Source organism: Microtus pennsylvanicus, chromosome 8 (assembly GCF_037038515.1).
Source record: "Microtus pennsylvanicus isolate mMicPen1 chromosome 8, mMicPen1.hap1, whole genome shotgun sequence".
NCBI classification, from domain to species: Eukaryota; Metazoa; Chordata; class Mammalia; order Rodentia; family Cricetidae; genus Microtus; species Microtus pennsylvanicus.
In genome coordinates this window covers 72,250,763-72,264,540 of record NC_134586.1, presented here as the reverse complement: position 1 = coordinate 72,264,540, position 13,778 = coordinate 72,250,763, and the positions used below count along the sequence as shown (strand labels likewise).

General features: G+C 40.6%; 1 pseudogene; it reads left to right on the top strand.

Annotated features, from left to right (window-relative positions):
• Positions 1–12,728: 12,728 nt before the first annotated feature.
• On the top strand, positions 12,729–13,221 carry LOC142855575 (small ribosomal subunit protein eS25 pseudogene; annotated as a pseudogene).
• Positions 13,222–13,778: the final 557 nt, after the last annotated feature.

The window sequence follows — 13,778 nt, the reverse complement described above, 5'->3', positions numbered from 1 at the left end:
AAGATAGAAAACAAAGACAAAAAAACCAACATCTTTTTAAAAGAGATATGTTTTGCTGATTGTCAGATTTGGATAGAATCTGCTAATACCATATTTAATATTCACGAGATGAGGAGAAGAAAATATCTTCTGGTTTATATTAGTGGCAATTCAGTGTTGACCAGCATTGGAGAATAACTTAATGACAGTCATTATGAGACACAAAACTGACCAACTCCCACTTTGAAATTCCTCTTATAGCACTTTAATTTTAGATGGACAATCAAAATTGTGTATTATGGGACAAGAAAAATGTCTCAGTAGTAAAAAATACCAGATGCTCTTCCATAGGATCTGGATTCAATTCCCAGCACTTACATGGCAGCCCACAACCATCTGTAACCTCAATCCTAGGGGACCTGATGCACTTTCCTGGCTTCTGTGGGCACTGCACATATGCAGTGCACAGGTGTACTTACAGACCAATATTTATACACATAAAATAAAGGGAAAAGTAGAAAACCTGTGTATTAACACTTACCAATGAAGGCGTTTATTCCAGGTGCTTTTAGAACCATAGTGAATAATCAGAAATCGCTGGAATCTCCAAAAAGGAGACTAGATACATATCTACAACGGAATATTATGTAACTAATCAATAATTTTGTAAAGGACTTAATAACATGATAAAATAGTCCCTATTTACTCTATATTGAAAAAGAGGAAGAGGAAAGAGGATGGTGAGGAAGATGAAGAGGAGGACAAAGAGGAGCAAGGAAGGAAGAGGGAGGAAAGCTGGAGGAGGAGGAAGAGGATGAGGCACCATGTCCCCATCTTAGTACTGAGAAACGGAATCAACAGTGTAAACACTCGTGTATTCGTTACTTTTCACATTGTTGTGGCAAAATACCCAGCAAAAGCAACAAATAGATGGAAGGGTCAGTCCAAGTGCCTGGCTCATGGTGCAGCCCTTCACAGAGAAGAGGTCAAGGCAACAGGGGCAGGGGCAACTGCTGACCTGGTCTCTTCTGTTGGAAAGCAGAGATGGGGGCCAGGCTTGTGATGAACCCCTTTTATTTATTTTGCGACTCCAGTTCATAGACAACACCACTCACATTTAGGGTAACTTTCCCACCCCATTAACCAAATTTAGAAATTAAACAACTCCTTCACAGACATGCCTGGAGATTTGTCTCCTTGGACTCTTATACCTCCTGTCAAGTTGGTGATATTAACCAACACAATTGACAAGTTTAGTGATGGAATCACAGGACGTATAGATCCCATTGGTAAGCATGACTCTTAAGAAGCAATAGTGTATCTGCACCGAAATGAAAGAGGCTGGTGACATGGCAGGACTGACCTCCAGTGCTGTGTGACGATCCCCACCTGGCACTCTGTCCATAGTCCTTAGATGATGTGGTTTTGAGGTGCAGCGTTATGTAAAACAGGAGAAAAGTGCTTTATTCTTAGAGAGGCTGACAGACTGGAGATGCAGAGGGAGGGCAGTCAGCACAGGCCAAGATCTCTTATCTCTGGATGTCAGGAGATCTTCTTTAAAAGGGTCGGGGGTGAATGAGAATTTCTGTATCCCAGAAGAAAACAACAGGGCTTGACTACGAATGAGCTGAGCTGAGAGTAGTCCTGGGCAAAGAGAAGATGTAAACTAACTTAGTGGATCATGTTACTAATATTTTTTCTCTCTCCCTCTACTGTCTTTCCCTCCTACCCTCCTGCAACATACTTATTAAACATGTACTGTATACAGCTATACTGCTGGAGCATGGCATCAAGATTTCAAACAGTTTAGATCTCAACAGAGCTAACTTTGATGGTCAACTTGAAAAGTGTCTAGAAGATTAGAAATCACTTCTGGGTGTACCTAGGAGGGAATTTCCAGAGAGTACAATTAAGGAGAGAAGATTTCTCTTAAATATGGGTGGTACTACCCTACAGCTTAGAGACCTGGATGGATTAAAAACTGTGGGGAAAGAGAGGACGCCAGTTAGCCTAGACACTCCCTGTGCCCATTCTAGTTAAGTCAGTTCAGTTGCTGCTGAACTCTCAGTGTTGGCTGGGTTTAGGGACTTGCTGGGTTACATCTTCAAGTCTGACCTTGACCCCGGAGGGTTTCTGATCCACATTTCATCTCCTAGGGCTGCTATTCTGTCTGAGAGCAGAAAAGGATGATAAAATGTGACCTTTAGTTCTGGCTTATCAAGAGAATAGATTTCATTTCAGATCTAGCCTAAAGCATGAAAGTTAGAACATGCGGTGAGCATTCGTGAAGGAGCCTTGCTCACTCCTCAGACACAGCTGAGGTTTCGCCGTGATGGGCTGTTGAAGGACCCGCCTCTGGATCTTTCATCACAAATGTGATGCAACCTTTCTCTGACTTCCCGACTTTTGGGTTTTCTTGAAGAAAACAATAAAAAGCTTAAACTCTGCTGGATTGTAGAAAGTGGAAGATTTTACTCCCTGCATCTGAGAGTTGAAAATTAAGGTCAAAGAAACAGTGATAAAAGGCATTCCATTTTGAATTCCTGGCGAGGCTCACGCAGAGAGACAGGAAGGGCAGCTGATCTGTGAGGTGGGCAAGCAAAGCCATGCTGCTTCTGCTCTTGGCATGTGAAGACAGACTCTGTGGAGGGAATAGTGAGATGCTACTTCACAGGCAGAACGTTGGCTTTTCTGGGTCTGGCCTACAGTTATGAGAGTCACATTTGAGCCATTTGTGCAAAAATCTCATTCCTTTCAGCAACTCCCCACACTATTTTACCTGAGTTTTTGGATTTCTACTTTCCCTAGACTTTTAGAATTTATTGTCTATGATTTTTCATTTCCCACTGGGTATTTATCATGTTTTCCTGCTTCCGATCTCTGCAAGTTGGTTCTATTTCTGATCTCTGGCTGTGTCTATTGTGGAGAAAACATTTTTCTTCTTCTGCTGCTCCCTGGAGGGCTGCATTTTAATCTCCTTTATCATAGCCTTGTTATCACAAGCAGAGTAGCTGCTATTCTGAGTGTTTACAGGGCAGATTTCTATTAGTAGCCAGCATAGTCCTTGTGCTCTGGAATCTATGCTATGTGCAGGATTTCCTGTGCAACTACTGCTCCCATGTGTGGACCCTGGTAGCCCCTTCTCTTCCTTCTTCCTCTTCCTCCTCATCCTTTTCTTCTTCTTTCTTCTTAGCTTCTCTCTCGCCTCTTCTACCCCCCCCTTCTATTCCTCACTTTCTTGTTCTTCCTATGTAATGTTTTCTGGATCTTTCTCAATGGAATCCTGAGCATCTCCATTTGGTGTGGGGAGATTGGTGGTTAGAGTTTTAAGTGTGTGTGTGTGTGTGTGTGTGTGTGTGTGAAAGAGAGAGAGAGAGAGAGAGAGAGAGAGAGAGAGAGAGAGAGAAACAGAGAGAGGTTCATGTAGATAGAGAGACTTGATATGGTATCCCAAGCCGTGAATGAACTTGTATAAAAAAGCTTTCTCACATCTCTGTGAGTTCTAGGCTAGCCTGGTCTACAGAGTGCGTTCTAGGGTAGCCTGGGCTACACAGATAAACCCTGTCTCAAAAACCAAAGAAAACAAAAAAGTTCCTCCTGAGTCTTCAGTTTTCTACCTTTGTATTATGCAGTCCAGACCCTTCCAAAAAATCTTAATGTGAAGTATTTCCCACTGCTCTTTCCCATTGTGAGAATTGAAGGAGTGAGCAAAATAATGACCTATTGAGGTAACAAAGCAAGGTGATCTTCAGCCTTGCTCCTTTCAAAATGATCTGAATGCTTGACCATGATGGGAGAAGACATATTCCCTGTGTGTGGAGGAACTGAAGAACTGGCTGGAGGCACATTTGTCAAGTACCTAGCCGTCTTGTCAGGACCCTTGTCTCCTGCATACTTGTCTAGTTTCCTAATCTGCCTCCAGGCTCTCCAGATTCTTCGTGTTGGTTTCTATGCTATTAATTTTTAGGTTACAGTTGATTCTCTCCCCTAAACACATTTGCTGTCCACCACTGAGTTAAATAAGTTGACAGCTCGAACAGGTGGGGTGTTTTTAGGCACGTATTTGACACCCAAGAGAAGTGCATTTCAGAGTACTGTGAACTTGGGGAGCTGGAGTGGAGGGTCCTTCTGGGATTGTGAGTCTATGGGGGAAAGTAGGAAAATCCTGTTAGAGACTGAAATATGTTTCCTTTGTGTTTATGGTAGAGGCAAGGATTCCAGAGTCTGATGGAGGGCCACTAAGTGGCTGTGTGCCTAACATGAAGGATGGCTCATACAGATGAAGTTATCATCTTTCTGTGAAGGAAAGTGGCGAGGTCATAGACATGCCATGACCATGTGTTTATGTGGAATAATCTGGTGTCTTGCGAAAGTCTTGTTAAAGCATCTTTTCCCTGTTGATCTCCCATGCTGCTGGAAAGGCCCATACTTCTTGCCTCTGTGGATTTAAGTATACTTTTGCACAACCCTTGTCAAAGGAAATCATGTTAACAGAAGAACACGTAAATGAAAACCCTGAATAGGAATTGGAATATACACTAGATCATAGGCCTTAAAAATGCAACTGCCATGAGAGGTCAAATGACAAAACCTTTAAGTGAAGCTTTTTGTTCTCTCTTTCTCCAACCTTGTAGACAGGATCCACGTATGTATATATGTATAAATGTATGTGTGTATCTATCATCTATCTGCTCATCATTTGTCTATCTATCTACCTATTATCTATTTGTTTTTTATTTGTCCATCTTTTATCTATCTATTTATCTATCTTCACCATTATCATCAATTTTTTCTCTCTCTCTTGTCTATCTCTCTCTCTCCTATTGTTCCTATTTTCTGGGCAATTATGACAATACACTTGTCAGTTGAACTTGGAAGGAGATATCCATGATCTTTCCTCTATCACATTAAGACAGTGAAGGTTCAGATTGTGTTCACGAGAAGTGATTCAACACCTTGTTGCTAGCCTCATGATTGTTCCAGAAGTTACTCCTCTGCCTCATTCCTGGTCAGGATGGATGAACCTCTTTTCAAGTTTGTTCTGGAGGTTTTAACTCCTCCTCATGTCTATCAGTATATTAGCTGTGGCAGGCTAAGCTATATATACTGTAATAAAAAAAAACATACCCTGAAATATCCATGACTAAGACAAAGTCTATTTCTTATCCACGTACATCTGATATGGGTCAGCTGGAGTTCTCTTCCAAAAAAATGATGTGTTTAATAAGTGGTATAATCTCTGACATTATCACTGATAAACACAAGAGGAATTTGAAAAAAAAAAGTGAACTGATGAGATCAGACTGTTGTGGGTTTGAATTCTTCGCATAAGCTCATTCCCTGAAAATGCAAAGTTTGAGGGGACATACACGGTGCATTGGTGCACACCCATAAAGACTCCCATTTCAGAGCCTGAGATACAGAAAGTACTCAACGAATGCCTCTTCCATTTACTTCCTCATTTGACTATGTTAGATAAATGTGCAGTGGATAAAGAGAATAAGACCATAATCCAGTGTGTCCTTTACATACCTTACACGTCTCTCATGGATATGTGTGTGTGTTTGTGTGTATCTAGGTATGCACACATACATATATACATAGGTACACACACACACTGTAGCGTAAGAGATGGAAGTTGCCAAAATATCAGATCTGTTCCTTTTGTTCTGTCCTTTGGCTCATCTGTAGATGTAACACTGACTAATGTAAAGAGAAGCATCTCTGGCCATCACAAGACTGAGCTGGAGAAATAATCATGCTCCCCTTTCTAATTAATCTAGCTATTCCTCAGAGCAACTTCAACAAGCAGAGAGATGAAACATTCCAATTATTTTTCTATAGCACTGTAATCCTTTTCCAGGAGTGTTCCTGTAATGTCTGCTCTCCTCATCAGACAGTGAAGAAAAAAAATAATCAGTTTTGACTCAACAGGCTTCTCCTTCTCGTCGGTGCGGTAGGGCAAAGCAGTCCACCCCGAGCCTTGATTCTCTCAGCAGCTGTGACTTCAGAAGGACACTTTTGCTTTTGAGTTCTGAGGTCTCCTGCAATTGATCTGTTTCCTGCAGGGCCATTCCTCACTGTGGCATTTAGAATCAGTGGCTGCTTCCCTTCTGATGAACTTGACACATTGCGAAGTGGGAGAGGATGAATGTAAGAGCGAAAAGCTGAATGGCAAAGGAGGAAAACAGGTGAGGTGGGGAACACAGATGCAGCAAAAGAAAAAAAGGGCATGGAGCCGTGGCAGATGCTTGGCAAGCCCCAAGGTTTCAGCTCAGAAAAAGATAAAGTGGAGCCGGAGAGATGACTCAGCAGTTAAGAGCATTTGCTGCTCTTATGGAAGAGCAGAATTTGGTTCCCAGCATCTACACTGTAACTTACAATAGCCCGTAACTCCAGCGCCAATGGAACCAACACCTTCTCCTTGCCTTTGCATGCATGCACTCGTGCGCATGTGCGTGCACACACGTCTTGACTAGTTAGGGTGGAGGAAAAAAACCTGACCTAGTTTTGTGGATTTTGGGAGTTGATTTTGAGTCTTATGGTTACCATTTTTAACTATGTGCTCTTAATTGCCAAAATAGATGTTCTGAGATTAAAAAAATAAGTGAAAGAAGCAGGTGGAATGAGAAGCATCACGTAAATATCAATTATTTCTAGCCATTTTATAAAAAAGAAGTCAGATACACAAACAGCAGGAGAAACAAAGCTCGTGTTCATTTAGGAAAATTTCTGAATACATATTTTATATGGGACAAGTTGAGTGAAGGAACTTAGTCATCGGGAGGATACACAGAAAGCAGGTCTGTCCTTCTGAATAATTGCCACCAGCTTCACAACACTCCAGCCTTGCAGAAGGATTCCCTGAGGTCTTGGTTTCATTTTCTCATCTTTCAGACACATTTTAATTAGGAAGCCTCTCTCTGCTAAGTTCTGTGGGGTCCAGGCTTAATTACCTGAAACATCATTTTCTTGCGTAAGTCAGAGCAACTGGCCACTCCCACCACTTCGCCATCTCCTTGTGTCTGGAGTTGGGTCAGGAAGAGGTGCGATGAATCCCCACTGATACAGGGATGCCATCTCTTTCTTCTGGGCTGCTCTGTATCACTGAACTACTTATTTTCCTGTAGGGCAGTGTGATCAGAGTTGTTGATGGGCGACCAGAGTCTGAATTATCCTGGGCAATCGTTGTCCTTTTGGAGACTTTTATCTGCCCGTCAGCTGGAGGCTTCCCAGTAGGCCCTTCTGCTCCACAGTCTTCTGCTTAAATGTCATGGTGGAAAGCAGTCAGACCATCTGAGGACTGTTACTCCCAAGAAGAAAAATATTTTGAATTTGAGAGTGGGAAATTCTATCTTTTTTTTTTCTTGGCTGTGTCCTAAAGTTATCAAAACTAGGAAAAATGAGAAGGGGAATGTATTTTTCTAGAGCTTAATATGTTTATTAATAAGCAAACATGTAATATATTATTCACATATATCTAACTTATGTATTTAATATTATCAATCACCTATTTATCTACTATGTGTTTATCATCTGTTTGCCAACTATATATCGATAATGTATCATTTATCTGTCTATAAACCATCTATTTATGCATCTATGTACCTATATATTTATCATTTATTTTACCACAGGAAGTTTGAAAAATTTAGGCATAATTAATTTGAAATTTCTTTCTGTAAAATGTTTCCTTTCATGATAAAGAATATAATGTGCATGATGTTCTATGGTTTTTTTAAAATAAACTTTTGGGAATTTTAAGTGGCTACCAAGTGATGTTGATATTTTCCAAAGATGATCTTAATAGAAGTTATCATGAAATGAAAAATAAGACAGAATAATGAAGGGCATTTCATTTGTATTTTAATAAATAAAGCTTGCCTGAGGATCAGAGAGTAAAACAGCTCCATTGGTCCTGTCTACAGAATCCAGTCTCGAAGTTTCTTGTGCTTGACCTTGGCCTTGATGAAGTGGCACTTGTGGTTGATGCCTCTGTTAAGTGATTAAAGTCAACTCCTTAGTCAAAATTATTTTACTTTCATTGTTCCCTGTTAAGATATGGGAAACTCACATGGAATGTTTGTTTGAGTCTGTCTCTGGGTTTGTTACCTTATAATTGTCTTTTCTTTTAATGCTGGCATTATTCCAGTACTTAATTCCAGGATCATTTAGGACTTATCTCACAATTAGGAGAAGAACATAGATAGTATTAGAAAAGTTCCATCCATCTCTTTCCTTTGTCTCTTCGGGCCTGTACTCACTGCTTTGTGATGGTTAGACCCAATGTAATTAGACAAATGTCACTGAGGAATGTTTGAGGATGCAGAATCTTGGGTAGCAGCAACACAGTACCCAATTCTAGGGAAAGGCCTACAGTCACCATTTTTTAAAATACTTTTTAAAGTATAAACAATTTCTTTCCCATATGTTGATGAAATTCTGTTTGAAAAGTTCTTCAAAGACAACCACTCTGTAAACTACTTTTATCCAAATTAGAAAACTAGGGAATCTTAAATTTGGAAGAAGCCTCAAGACCTCTGTAGACTAGTGAGCTGCCCTATCTTGATCATGCTCAGGATAAAAGATCAGAAAAAGATACAGGAATCATGCTTGGGATTCAGGCTGCCAAAAACTGGGGCCTCATGAAGCTAAGCATTGTCTGTCTTATGGTGCCCTTGTCTTTGAGGCTTGAGTCTCTCACCTGTTAGAGAACCTCCCATCAGGATGGGCATTCTGCACTGTGGCACTTCCTGCTCCTATCATCAATATCTAGGTATACTTGCAAACTGCAATGCCTACTACTCTAGGAGCTAAGGAGTCTGTTTCTAGGCTCATACAAGAGCCATAGCACTGGTGGAGTTAAGGGTTCTGATGCAGAAAGCCTGCATAAGAGCTGTAACATTGGAGGTGTCACTTGTTGCTGTTCCCAGTTGCTTGCCCTTGTTCAGGGTTTGGGGATATAAAAATGCCAAATACTAGCACTTTAAGAACGTTTTTCTGTGTACCCACAATTTCTGTGTGGTAGACCAGTTGGCTGGCAACATAGATACGCTATGATAAAACTTGGGGTAGAGTAGGATCATATCTTTTGTTCATTAAAGCTTCTAAGCTTTCATTTCATCTCTTCTGTACATTTTTGTCAGATACTAAGTCATATTCTCTCTGTACTAACACATTTAAATGGATCTCAGGATAAAATTTTGCATTGGTAAACACTAAATTGCAGATTCTAGTCTACCCATTTTATATATTTTCTTTATAAATATTGAATTTTGTATTTTAATTTTCTTTAATTAAACCCAGTTTTAAGTATTGCTTTCTTCTAGGGATTTACAATAATTTCTAGAATTTTGTTCTGTATTAAAAGTAGATTATATTTCTGCCTTCCTGTCTTCTATCCAAGAGAGATCTTTGACAGATTTATAAAATTTTATACTTAGAAAAATTTTTTCATGATGCTATACATCCTAATTTTTATATTTTAAACAGGTACTACTCTTATTTTTTCCATTCTCTTAATTCAAGAATTTAAATACTTCTTTGTTTGATAACATCCACATTTCCGATTTTATATGCCTTTTAAATAATTTCTCCTTTCTAATTTAATTTTAGAGGATAGTTGTGGTGACATTTTCAATTATTTCTTCCATGTCCTTTCTCTCAAATTCTTCCAGAATGCTTGAGAATGTGTCATTGTCTTTTCTTGATCAATTCTGGGGATTGTATAAATGATCTCTAACACTGCTAACTCAGTAAAGGAGGTTATTTCCTCTTTCCTCTGTTTTTGTACCACTGGATCCAGTTCCTGCTTACTAGTATAAATGTGCTCTTTTCATATTTCCTGGATACTTGTGCCACACAGATGACAAAGCACTCACTGTGCCCTCCCCATCTTTTCTTTCTGACCGGGTATGGTGGCAGGTCTTCCATATGTGAGTGAACAGGAAAGAGACTAGCCGGTGGGGTTTTGGTCAGGCCCTGGAAAAGCAAAATGGGTTTTCTAGAGTTTGGTGTTTTTTTTTTTTTTATTTTGTTCCACAGGTTGCTAGATTCACAAGCTGGAAGCTGCGTTGGCCTCTGGATCATAGTTATGGCAGAGTGTGGGTTGAATGAGGAGTGAACCCTTGTTCTGCTAAGCCACTGACTGGGTTTATCTGTTACCCAAGCCTAGAGTGATCTACCCAGACTAGAATAGCAGTTTCTAGGCACTGTGACGCAGAAGATTCTGTGACAGGTCAGTCAGGAGAGCACTTGGTTTTCTTGGCACGGCTTGCTATTACCATGTGAGCATCATAAGGGCAGGCAACGTTGGCACACCCCTGGTTTTATACACTGGTGGTGGCAATTTTCCCAGGTAGCTTGATTTGAAATGTTTCCTAGACATTTTTTAAAGAACCTTCTATTTCTTATCATGATATTGATGTTTTTTTTCCAGAACGCAAACACAGATGTAATTTTTAGTCCCAAGAATATCTCTAATTTTAGATTCAGCTAAGAGTTTTCAAAAACAAAACAAAACAAACAAAAATCCCACCAAAACTCTAGAAAGCCCATTTTGCTTTTCCAAGGCCCCACTAAAGCCTCACTGGTTGGACTCTTTTCCATTCACTCAGCAATTCCTTTTTCCTTTCTTTTTGCCTTCTTTTCTCCCTCCCTCTTTCTCCTCCCTCCATTTCTCTCTTCCTCTTTCCATTCCCTCGCCCTCTTTGTCTTTCTTTCAAGCTCTGAATGCTAGAGGCTTCTATTTAGCTCTCTGGCCAAATGTGGCTGACAGCTGCCTTCCTCAAACTGGGTTTCAACAGCAGAAAATCTGCCCAGAGAAGAAGTGGGCAGATTTTTAGCTTCAGGGTAGTCCTGGGGCAGCTTGCAGCTTCTCTCCTCAGATGCCTGTCACAGGAGTTGTTTGGAATGGTGACCAAATGTGGCTTCCTAAATGATTTTGTGCCATCTCTGAGTGAGACAGACTCTCATGGTGCTTCAAAAGTGTTTTCATTCCTTGTAATCAGAGGTTATGGGGCCAACTCCAGAGCCTTTCAGAGAAAGGCCTATGGTTTGGTCTTGATTATAACTGCTGGGAGATGTGGCTGTCTGGCTCTATCATCACCTTTGGAAATCTGAGCTGGTCCCAGCAGGCAACTGTACCTTTTGCCTGGAGTGGCAGTTGCTTGATTTGTTTCTAAAACCACCCAAAGTTAAAGAAGTCAGAGTGCTAAAAGTTTTAGGAACAATGAACTGTTAAGGACATAAAATGCTGTTTTATTCTTATTGAGGAAGATAGGTGCCTATTTTTAAAAGTAGCACATTTTTGTTATTGGCACCAAGATTGGGCCTTTTTTTTTTTTTCCAAATTGCAATGATCTTTTCTTAGGCTGGGATGTGGCACTGGAGAGGGCTTTCAACTGCCCCTTCTCTTTGATCATCATAATGGAATAATTACCATATACAGTTGAATGTTCTATTTATGCTAATGCAGTGGTTATAGAGAATGATACAACAGCATGCAGATTATACGCTTGCATTAAGCTTGGGAAAAAGGAGGCTGAGTTGAAGTAATTTCATCTCATTATTTTTGTAATTATTTCCTCTTCGTTAATGCTTCTTGAGAAGTCATATTCAAAGCTGGTGTTTGTTGAATAAAATTGCTCTTTCTTAGGCTGGATCATCATTCATGAAGCCCTCAAGGCCAAGAAACACTTAGTGTCAACTCTTTCTGTATTTATAAGAGAGGCTAAGATTTTTTCACTTGGTAAAAAATATTTAAACTGATTAAGTTGGAAGTTTATTTTCCTGTGATTTTTAGGTATGGAGATGAAGCTGCTGTCCAAGGTGGGCGAAATGCTCTATTTTATGAATTGTGATTAATACAGAGCCCTTCTTACCTACTGAGCAAGATTGTATGCCTTCTAATCCTAATGTTTTGTTGACTTGCTTGCTTTGTTTTTGTTTTGCTATAAAGTCCCACTCTGTTGTGTAGCAATTTTATAGGAATTGAAACATTCTTTCCCGAAAGGAGCAAAACTGAGGGCTACTAATGACTCAGGAAGAAAATAAAGCTCCCAGGATCAACAGGACTCCCATGAAGTCTACCAGATCAATCAAGAGTGCTGTGGAGAAGAGACTGATCAGTTGAGCTGCCCACAAGTCACATGGGAGTGCCAGAGACGCAGCTTTCAAGGGTCAAGAAATGTCATTTATTCTTGGTGGCCTTTTGCTCTTAAATCATCCCTTTTCTTGTGAGTACCCCCTTGCCCAAGTAACCACAGTAAACTACTGGTTCACTGAGCTAGACTTTGATGGAATAATTTCTTTGGTCTTTGGTGCTCTACCTGGGGTGAATAAATATTTGCTGATATGTCCCCAGGAAAAGTTATAGAACACCATCAGGCTGGCCTTGAAATCATAATCTTCCTGCCTCTCCTTCCAAATGTCGGAATTCAATTTATGAACTCAGCTTCTATGCCTCAACCATTGATTGTATCACCATGCTCAATTGCCAATTGACTTTTAACATGGTCTCTGAAAGTAAACCAAACAACCAACCAACTAACGAATGAACCAACCAATCAACAATTGTAGAGGGCAAAAAAAGTAAAGTGAAATTTGATTAGTATATGGTATTTGCATGTTAATAAAAAACTTTAAAAAATAGATTATCACTGCAATAACTTTAACTCCCCACTCCAATACTCAGGAAACATCAGGGAAGAGAGGGTGGGAAGAATGTAAGAAGGGTAGGATGGTTTTTTCCCCGACATCTTAGGGAGGCTGCAGTGGTCGTCGCCACTCTCCGAACTTCATCATGCAGCCCAAGGATGACAAGAAGAAGAAAGATGCCGGAAAGTCGGCCAAAAAAGACAAAGACCCAGTAAATAAGTCCGGTGGCAAGGCTAAAAAGAAGAAGTGGTCCAAAGGCAAAGTTCGGGACAAGCTCAACAATCTAGTCCTGTTTGACAAGGCTACATTCGACAAACTCTGTAAGGAAGTGCCCAACTATAAACTTATTACTCCAGCCGTGGTCTCTGAGAGACTGAAGATTCGCGGTTCCTTGGCCAGGGCAGCTCTTCAGGAGCTCCTTAGTAAAGGGCTTATCAAGCTTGTTTCAAAGCACAGAGCCCAAGTAATTTACACCAGAAACACAAAGGGTGGAGATGCCCCAGCTGCTGGTGAAGATGCATGAACAGGTTCAATCAGCTGTACTTTTGGAAAAATAAAACTTTATTAAATCAAAAAAAAAAAGAAGGGTAGGATGGTATGGAGTGTAATGAAATGCTGGCCTATGAACCCGACAGGGATGTCACGTTGTTGTACATGAACTCAAGGCAGTTCTGGCTGCCTGCATGAGACCTGCACAGGATCAAGCCAGTTAAGAATGTAGCATACTATAAAGGTACAAGAAGCTTACAGAACACCAAAAAGATTGGACTAGAAAAAAACCCTGAGCCACATAGTAAACACACAGAACAAAGGAAGAATATGAAAAGCTGCAAGAGAAGAAAGCCAAGTAACATACAAAGGCAGCTTTATTAAAATTACATCTGGAGCTGGGGCTTGGGCAGCTGACGAGAGGGAGCCTGAAATGGCCCTATCCTATTGCCATACTGATGAATATCTTGCATATCACCATAGAACCTTCATCTGGCAATGGATGGAGATAGAGACAGAGACCCACACTGGAGCACTGGACTGAGCTCCCAAGGTCCAAATGAGGAGCAGAAGGAGGGAGAACATGAGCAAGGAAGTCAGGACCACGAGGGGTGCACCCACCCACTAAGATGTTGGGGCTGATCTAATGGGAG